The sequence below is a fragment of the Penaeus vannamei genome, chromosome 8 (genome assembly GCF_042767895.1).
Source record: "Penaeus vannamei isolate JL-2024 chromosome 8, ASM4276789v1, whole genome shotgun sequence".
In the NCBI taxonomy this organism is placed as follows: Eukaryota; Metazoa; Arthropoda; class Malacostraca; order Decapoda; family Penaeidae; genus Penaeus; species Penaeus vannamei.
The window spans coordinates 2,196,875-2,206,874 of record NC_091556.1 but is presented as its reverse complement, the minus strand read 5'-3'; the positions used below and the strand labels follow the sequence as shown (position 1 = coordinate 2,206,874).

General features: G+C 38.0%; 1 protein-coding gene across 3 annotated transcripts in view; it reads right to left on the bottom strand.

Annotated features, from left to right (window-relative positions):
- LOC113814307 (venom phosphodiesterase 2) overlaps positions 1–10,000 on the bottom strand; it is a 27,429-nt gene that overhangs the window by 17,193 nt on the left and 236 nt on the right. The window lies entirely within an intron of this gene.

The following is a 10,000-nucleotide window of genomic DNA, read 5'->3' as shown; positions in this document are numbered from 1 at the left end:
AAAGCAATGAGCTTTCTTCTTCAAAACCAGGGATAGGGTGTTGGGGCAAGATAATTTTGCAATTCCTTGGTCTTATTTTTCATTGGGTTTTCAAGGTCTCTGCAAGCACGGACAGTTGGACGGCGGGGGAGGATGAGGAGGGGGCGTGGAGGGGGGGGGGGGAGGGGGTTATAGAGCCACATCATTGGAGTTTTATTCATATGTCCTTATTTGTGGAACAGCCGTTTTGTCGAAATTGTGGGTGAGCATTGTTTTGGTAGCATTCATATAAATGATATGTATATTGATACACATACACACGCACATATACATTCTTATATAGATACACAATTAGATAGCTAGATAGATAAATAAATAGATAGATACATACTTAGACAGATAGATACATCAATACATAGACAGATAGATAGATAAATAGATAGGTAGGTTGTTATATGTATATGCACATGTGTGTGTGTCTGTATCTGTGTGTAAGTGCGTGCATTCCAGCCATTTGTCCCCTTCCTTGTTCATAGTTGAGAACACAAGCGCTTCCCGTGATCGTCTGCACCGCCCATGGAGGAACCACGGACCCGTCTGATAGGATATCTGTCTTCTTTAACCGCATTTGTTCTCGTGTTCCTAAAACTCCTCGGGCAATTTTAACACCCCAAGGTAAGCAGGAATTTTGTTTGGTTATATCTCTATCTTCGTTATCTCGCTTATCTGCATTGATACGTAGGTGTTAGTTTTGGTTATTGGTGGTGGTTGTTGAGAAGGAATACACTGTATGTTTTTTTGTTTTTTAATTCTTGTCTTAGAAGAATTATTAAAGGAATTCGTTGTGTGGTATTGGCTTGTGTCCAGAGGAAGGCGTGAATTTTTATTTTTTGTGACTTTTTTTTATTTTTCTTTTATTCATGGTAGGTTCAGGTTTTAACCACGGTGAGGTTATCTCTCATTTTCTCTCTTTTTTCTATCTTTTGTCGTGTTTTATGTTTAACCAATGTTTAGTTTTATCTCGGTGATCAAAATACTGTCATTATACACGAACCACATAAGGTGTGAAGTTGTAATAACGAAATTTAAATCATATATCTTTCTTTATGAGACTATCAGTTCCCTCCACTATCTTGTGACGTCACTCAATCTCATTCACATCGTGTAATATTATTCACTTTCATTCTTATTTTGTGACGTGACGTTATTCATTTTCATTCATATTGCTTGACAGTATTCACTCTTATTCCCATCTTTCCGACGAACACTTTCCCTAAAGAGCTAAAAGATATTAGATAAAAAAGAAGGGAAAGAAAAAGAGAGAAAGACAAATTCTTTTCCTAGTATGTTATGATGCGGAGGTGATGCCATAAAGAGCTAAAAGAAAGTAGATAAAACAGAAAAGAAAGAAAGAGAGAGAAACATAATCTTTTCCTAGTGTGTTATGATACGATGATACCCCAAAGAGCTAAAAGAAAGTAGATAGAAAAAGAAGAGAAAGAGAGAGAAACAGAATATTTGTATGTTATGATGCGGAGAGCTAAAAGAAAGTAGACAAAAAAGAAGAGAAAGAAAGAGAGAGAAACAGAATCTTTTGTGTGTTATGATGCGAAGAACTAAAAGAAAGTAGATAAAAAAGAAGAGAAAGAAAGAGAGAGAAACAGAATATTTTCCTAGTGTGTTATGATGCGGAGAACTAAAAGAAAGTAGATAAGAAAAGAAGAGAAAGAAAGAGAGAGAAACAGAATATGTTCCCAGTATGTTATGATAGGATGATACCCCAAAGAGCTAAAAGAAAGTAGATAAAAAAGAAGAGAAAGAAAGAGAAAAACAGAATCTTTTCCCAGTATGTTATGATACGGTGATACCCTACAGAACTAAAAGAAAGGAGATAAAGCAGAAAAGAAATAAAGAAAGAAAAACAGAATCTTTTGTGTGTTATGATGCAAAGAGCTAAAAGAAAGTAGATAAAAAAGAAGAGAAAGACAGAGAGAGAAACAGAATATTTTCCTTGTATGTTATGATACGGAGGTGATACCCCAAAGAACTAAAAGAAAGTAGATAAAGCAGAAAAGAAAGAAAGAGAAAAACAGAATCTTTGTATGTTATGATGCGAAGAGCTAAAAGAAAGTAGATAAAAAAGAAGAGAAAGAAAGAGAGAGAAACAAAATCTTTTCCCAGTACGTTATGATGCAGAGGTGATACCCTAAAGAACTAAAAGAAAGTAGATAAAAAAGAAGAGAGAGAAAGAGAGAAAAACAGAATCTTTTGTATGTTATGATGCGGAGAGCTAAAAGAAAGTGGATAATAAAGAAGAGAAAGAAAGAGAGAGAAACATAATCTTTTCCTAATGTGTTATGACGCGGAGGTTTTGCGCCGCGCTGCCAAATAAGGCAACAGCTGTTCCTTCCACCTCTGACTTGGGGGCAGGAGGATGAGAAACAACAGGGAGTGGGAAAGCCAAAGGGGTCTTTACTTACGTCATTTGCGACATGGTGAAGGTGTCAGCGCTGGAAGTCTTTTGTAAGTAATAATTCTTCCGTAAGTATTTTTTTTTTTTTTTTTTTTTTTTTTGTAAGTAAAGATTTTTTTTTTTTTTTTTTTTTTTTTTTTTTTTTTTTTTTTTTTTTTTTTTTACATACCGAGGTTAATAGATGCGGTTGTTATTTATAGATTGAAATATGCGTTGGTGTTATGTATACATGTGTGGGTGTGTAGGTGTATATACGTATTTTCTACTGTTAGGTAATGTTTATTCCCAATATGGATGTTTTGTCTTTGTAACTTTAAGTATTTTTATTGCTCAGAAATATTATACGTCGAACTTTCTTTTTTTTTTTGGATTTTCAAAAGTGAATTAATTTGCCGTCGAACCTGAATCTAAATCTAGTCTCGGAATGAAACTATGTGGCAAAAAATCTGAAGAAAATTAATATCTGTTAGTCCCTTTTTATTAATCAAAACATACATAAGAGACAGTTATACACACACATAGTTAAACACACACACACACACACACACACACACACACACACACACACACACACACACACACACACACACACACACACACACACACACACATAGATAGATAAATATAGATATACACATCCTAATCTAACGAACACATTCTTTTCTTTAGTTCACGTATACACACAAGCCTATACATACATATATACACACTCACTCACACACACACACACACACACACACACACACACACACACACACACACACACACACACACACACACACACACACACACACACACACACACACACACATATATATATATAGATAGATAGATATAAATATACACATCCTAATCTAACGAACACATTTTTCTTTAGTTCACGTATACACACAAGCCTATACATACATATACACACACACTCACACACACACACACACACACACACACACACACACACACACACACACACACACACACACACACACACACACACACACACATAGAAAGATAGATATAAATATACACATCCTAATCTAGCGAACACATTTTTCTTTAGATCACGTATACACACAAGCCTATACATATATACATACAAGCCTTTAGTCAACATGAACTTGAGTGCTAATCTACGGTTTTTTTAACATCAGATGATTCCGGAATTCAAATGTATGTACCACTAATGACTTTCAGTTCTCACGTATTAGAATGTACCGCAGAACACTGTCAGTTCTCACGTATTAGAATAGGTGTATAAATGTCTAAATCAAAATGGGTATTTAACTCCAAAAATTCTATCATTTCGTTAATTGTTCGGCGAATGTCTTATAATGTAACGTTAGATATAACACTGATGAGTGTGAGGATATTAATACTTATTGTTATTTGTAAGATAAGATAATTATAATTATATAATTATATTGTATATTGTATGATAATTATCTTATATTTATTAGCGTTGGTGATGGTATTGGTACCATTGTTATAATTATCATTAATGTCTATATCATATTTACTACCATTGCCATACTCATTACTGTAATTAACATCATTATCTAATATCAATGTAATTATTCTATTTATATCATCGTCATTCTTATCATCATCATTATTAAAAATATCACTTTTAATCTTCCTCAGCATTTTTCTACCATCAGTGTTATCATAATTAACACTATTATTATTACCTTTATCATTGTTGACTTTATCATCACTACTACAACTATTATAGTTTTTTTGTGTGTTATTTAAGAGAGAGAGAGAGAGAGAGAGAGAGAGAGAGAGAGAGAGAGAGAGAGAGAGAGAGAGAAAGAGAGAAGAAGAGAGAGAGAGAGAGAGAGAGAGAGAGAGAGAGAGAGAGAGAGAGAGAGAGAGAGAGAGAGAGAGAGAGAGAGAGAGAGAGAGAGAAGAGAGAGAGAGAGAGAGAGAAGAGAGAGAGAGAGAGAGAGAGAGAGAGAGAGAGAGAGAGAGAGAGAGAGAGAGATAGAGGGGGCGGAGAGAGAGAGAGCGAGGGACAGAGAGAAAAAAAAAAAAAGAAAAAGAGAAAGAGAAGGGATGAAAGAAAGAGAAAAGGAGAATGTGGGGAAGAGAGAAACAACAAGAAATAGAGAGAAGGAAAGAAATTGATCTTGTTTTCATGGTCGTTTTTTATCATTCTTTTTGTGTCATTGGTAATCATTGCTTTTATCACTGTCACTGCAAGTATCCCTGTCATTATCCTTATATTTATTATTTCCATACTTATAGCATAGTCATGATTATCCCTTACCCGTGATTACATTGAATGCCATTATAATCAAAATCATTTGTAATTATAATATTGATCACTGTCGGTTGTGTGTGGTCGAAAAAAGTGAATTCCTGAGCACCGTTTCCATTATTATTATTAGTGTAATTGTACTTTTGGTTATTGGTAAGAACTTAAAGTACTATCATAATGATCACTCATCTCGTGAATATATGAGATGTTATTATGAACCGTATTCATCTTGACAAATGTAGCAAAGGTATGATTGAGAATGAATATCTTCACAATACAAGGGATGTATTTTACCGGTTTCGAATATATCATGTATTTCTGACGAAGATATAATCGAAACCGGTCAAATACATCTCTTGTATTGTGTACACATTCATTCTTATTCACAATTTTTCTACAAATGATATTATACCCGTAATCAATTGTAATTATAAAAATCAGCTGTTTATGGTCGAAAAATGCTTTTTCTGTGACCTTCTGAGTGCCGTTTTCTATGATCTGTTGACTTGAGGGAAGCGTTTTCTAATGCTCTAACTAAGGTACCTTCAAGCCAATAATATGACCAGAAAGTTGTTTTATCTTGATATTGACAACCTGTTTAGCCGAAGATGGCTTGGGTTATTATTCTTAATTGTAGCATCGTTACCATTATAGTTATCATAAGTAAAGTAAGTATTTCTGGTAAATAAAATCGTTTTTCTCGATGAAACTTAACATCGTCTTGCCAGAAAATTCATGATTCGTGGAATGTATGTATATATATATATATATATATATATATATATATATATATATATATATATATATATATATATGTGTGTGTGTGTGTGTGTGTGTGTGTGTGTGTGTGTGTGTGTGTGTGTGTGTGTGTGTGTGTGTGTGTGTGTGTGTGTGTATGTGTGTGTGTGCATAAACTCACTTCTTTAAACTCAATATTCGACATTCTGAACCGAAATATTAATTATTACAAATTCCACTTATTGATAAAAAATCCTACAACAACCGACTTCCGAATTCCATAGATTTTATATAGCGAAATATTTCATAATTATATTTAAAGGTATGGATGCCAGCGTCTGACTGGCTGCTAACCTGAAATTTCGTTCATGAAAGCAGATCACGCTATATTTACTCACGGACACGTATATCCAGGCAGAAAAAGAGAGAGATGAAGAAGAAAGAGAGAAAGAAAAATGCGGAGATGGACAGACAGTTAAAGACAGATTAAGAGAGAGAGAGAGAGAGAGCAAAAGAAAGAGGGAGAGAAAAAGAGAGATAGAAAGAAAGAGAGAGGAAATGGGAAAGAGAGAAGGGGGAGGGAGAAAGAGAGAGAGAGAGACAGAAAGAGAGAGAGGGGAGGAGAAGAGAGAGGAAGGGAGAAATAAAAAAACAGTCGTAAAGCGAAATTTAAAACGAAATCACGCCAAGAGAAACAAGGAAGGAAAGAATGGGAAGCCAACAAGTAAAAAAGAAACATCTTTGACAAGTTTCGATTCTCGATGAAAAAAAAATCATATAGAGTTTTTTTCCCGATATATTTTGCCAAATCACCGCCCAACGTCACTGATCATCACTATCGTCAACAGTATCCTTAGTCAGCATTTATGATGACTTTGAGAAATCTTTTGAATGGAAAACATACAATAATTATAAGGAAATAATGACAGAAATAAGAGAATAAGATAAAAATAATAAAAAAAAGATATAAAAAGAAATAATGACACATACAAGTAAATAAAATGTAAAACAAGAAAAAAACAACATTAGCAAGTTCGTAATCCCGATAAATCACCAAAAACACAAACGTTTCCCGCCTCCCAAGACCGGTTTTCGTCGACCTTGAACGCGCACTGCTGTCGAAGAGGCAGCGGGGTTATCACCTTTCTACTTGTTTTCTCTCTCCTTTTTCTTCTCCTTTTTATTCTATTTCTAGATCTCGAGACCCATAATTACGGAGAGAAAATACAAGGGTGGTTATATGGCTTGTATGTAATGTCTAGTATCTTTTTTGTTCATTGTTTTTGTTCAGTCAAGTTCATTCGTCCGTTATCGAGGTGAATGGCAAGGTCTTCCTAATGGAACTTTGTAAATTGATATGGAGAGTGACATTCTTTTTCTTCTTTTTTCTTAAACCGGAAGTGGATTGGCGGTTTGATAAAGGGATTTAAACTTATAGAAGGTTAAACGGGTGTTTTATGGAAGACTAATTCCCCCTCATTTCCTTTGGCAGGTAAATGGTGCTCGAATGAGTATCAGCTATTGTGTTCACTGAGACGATAAAGACTGTGAGGTGGATTTTTTGTTCATAAATACCCTCCTGTCAGTGTTTTTTATTGTGCTTGAACACACACGCGTATGCACACGAGGACGCACACACATGCACAGTCATATATATATACATACACATATGCACGTGTGTGAGTGTGTGTGTGTGTGTGTGTGCGCGTGTGTGTGTGTGTGTGTGGGTGTGTCTCTCTCTCTCTCCCTCCCTCCCTCTCTCTCTCTCTCTCTCTCTCTCTCTCTCTCTCTCTCTCTTTCTCTCTCTCCCTCTCTCTCTCTCTCTCTCTCTCTCTCCTCACTCTCTCTCTCTCTCTCTCTCTCTCTCTCCTCTCTCTCCCTCCTCCCTCCCCCTTTTTTTTCTCTCTCTCTCTCTCTCTCCTCCCTCCCACTCGCTCCTCTCCTCTCCCTCTCTCACTCTCCTCCCTCCTCTCTCTCTCTCTCTCTCTCTCTCTCCTCTCTTCTCTCTCTCTCTCTCTCTCTCTCTCTCTCTCTCTCTCTCTCTCTCTCCTCTCTCTCTCTCTCTCTCTCTCTCTCTCCCTCTCTCTCTCTCTCTCTCTTCTCTCTCTCTCTCTCCCTCTATCTCCTTCCTCCTCCTCTACCTCTTCCTCTCCCTCTCTCTCCCTCTCTCTCCTCTCCTTCTCTCTCTCTCTCTCTCTCTCTCTCTCTCTCTCTCTCTCTCTCTCTCTCTCTCTCTCTCTCTCTCTCTCTCTCTCTCCCTCTCTCTCTCCTCTCTCTCTCTCTCTCTCCCTCTCTCTCTCTCTCTCTCTCTCTCTCTCTCTCTCTCTCTCCCTCTCCCTTTCCCTCTCCCTCTCTCCTCTCCCTTTTCCTTCCCTCTCCCTCTCTCTCTCCCTCTCTCTCTCTCTCTCTCTCTCTTCTTCCCTCTCCCTCTCTCTCTCTCTTCTCCCTCTCCCTCTCCCCCTTTCTCTTCCTCTCTCTTCTCCCTCTCCCCTCCTCCCTTTCTCCCTCTCCCCTCTCTCTCTCTCCCTCTCCCACTCTCCCTCTCTCTCTTCCCTCTCTCCCTCCCTCTCCCTCTCCCTCCCTCTCCCTCTCCCTCCTTCCTCAGAACCACGACAGACAGACGGAAGTTAAAGAACAGATAACATAATACACAGAGAAAAAAATATCACATCCTTGAAACAGTCGGGAAAAAAGAAAAAGAGAAGAGAAGAAAAGATACGAAATAGATAAAAGGTCAATAAGAGAGTTAACGAATGATAAAATACATACATGAAACCGGGAATTCCTTCAAAACCTGTTTCTTTACACTTCCATTTAAGTATATATTTACTCACGGACGCGTATATGTCCAGACAGAGAAAGAGAGAGATGAAGAAGAGGAGTTAAGAGAGACAGGAAAGTACGGAGAGAGACAGAGACAGGTGGACAGACAGGTAAAGACTGGAAGATTAAGAGAAAGCAAGAGAGAGAGAGAGAGAAGGGGGGGGAGGGAGAGAAAGAGGAAGGGAGGAGGGAGGGAGGGAAAGTGAGAGAGAGAGAGAGAGAAGGTGGGGGAGAAAGAGCGAGAGAGGAAGGGAAAGTGAGAGAGGTGAGGAGGGAGTTGAGCGAGAGAGAGGGGGGAGGGGAGGAAGGGAAAGAGAGAGAGAGAGGAAGGGAAGAGAGGGGAAAAGGGAGAGCGAGGAGAGAGGGGGGAGAAGTGAGAGAGAGGGAGGGAGGAGGATAGAAAGGAGGGGAGAAGGGAAAGAGAAGGAGGGAGAGAGAGAGAGAAAGGAAAGTGAGAGAGAGTAAGGGAAAGAGAGGGAGTAGGGATGGGAGAGCGAGGAGAGAGAGAGTGATAGAGAGAGAGAGAGGGAGGGAGAGAAAAAAAAGAGATTGTGAGAGGAAGGGAAAGAGAGAGGGGGGGAGAGGTGGAGGAGGGAGTGAGTGAGTGAAGACCGAGAGAGAGAGAGAGGGGGAGGGAGGGAGGGAGAGGAGAAAGAAAGGAGAGAGGAGAGAGAGAGAGAGAGAGAGAGAGAGAGAGAGAGAGAGAGAGAGAGAGAAGAGAGAGAGAGAGAGAGAGAGAGAGAGAGAGAGAGAGAGAGAGGGAGGGAAAAGAAAGAGAGCGAGAGAGAAAGAGAGAAGAGAGAGAGAAACAAAGAAAAGGGAAGAAATAAAGAGAAAAAGAGAATGTGGGGAAGAGAGAGAATGAAAGAAAGAAAAAAAAAGAAACACACGCACACACACACACACACGAACAATCACACACACAAAGATAGAGACAGACAGATAGAAAATAAAGAATCGGGAAGGAAGGAGGCGAAAGAAGAAGGGAGGTAGATGGAGGAGGAGAGGAAAGGAGAAGGAGAGAGGCGAGCGCGTTACAATAATTAGAAAGATAGAAAGAGGTGAAAAGAAGAGGAAAGTGAAATAAAAAATAACGAAAAATGGTGAGAGACGGAGAGAAAGATGGGAAGGGAGAGAGAAAAGAACAGAATTACACGAGAAAGAGAGAGAAGAGGAAAGGAAAAAGCAAACTAGAGAGAGACAGAATGAGAGAAAATAAATGAGGCACAGAAAGAGAAACGGAAAGAAGACAACAAAAGAGATAAAGAAATGAGAAATAGAGTAAATGAAAGAAAGGGAGTGCGAATAGAGAGAGAAAAAAATAAGTTAGAGGAGAGAAAGAGAGAGATAGAAACACAGAAAAGTTAAAAGATACAATCATTAAACAGACAGACAGTAAAGAAGAAAGAAAAACAGAGAGAATGTACGTTAAACAAGAAAAGAAACAGGTAGTTCACCCATTAAGAACAATTATATACTCACCAACTAATAAGCACAAAAACCAACATCAACTTTACGAAACAAAACATCTGAGGCTCCTGGAAAAAAATCTCCAAAAACGCCATTTTCCAAAAAAAAAAAAAAAAAAATCACACACAGGAGCACTAATATCTACGTCTTGTTCCACGAGAGAAAAAATGTTTTCACACACAACACTCGTTAAAATTCCCATACAAGCTTCTAAGGAATTTCCGCCATTCCCAAAAGAAAAACAAAATCGTTCTAGTAGA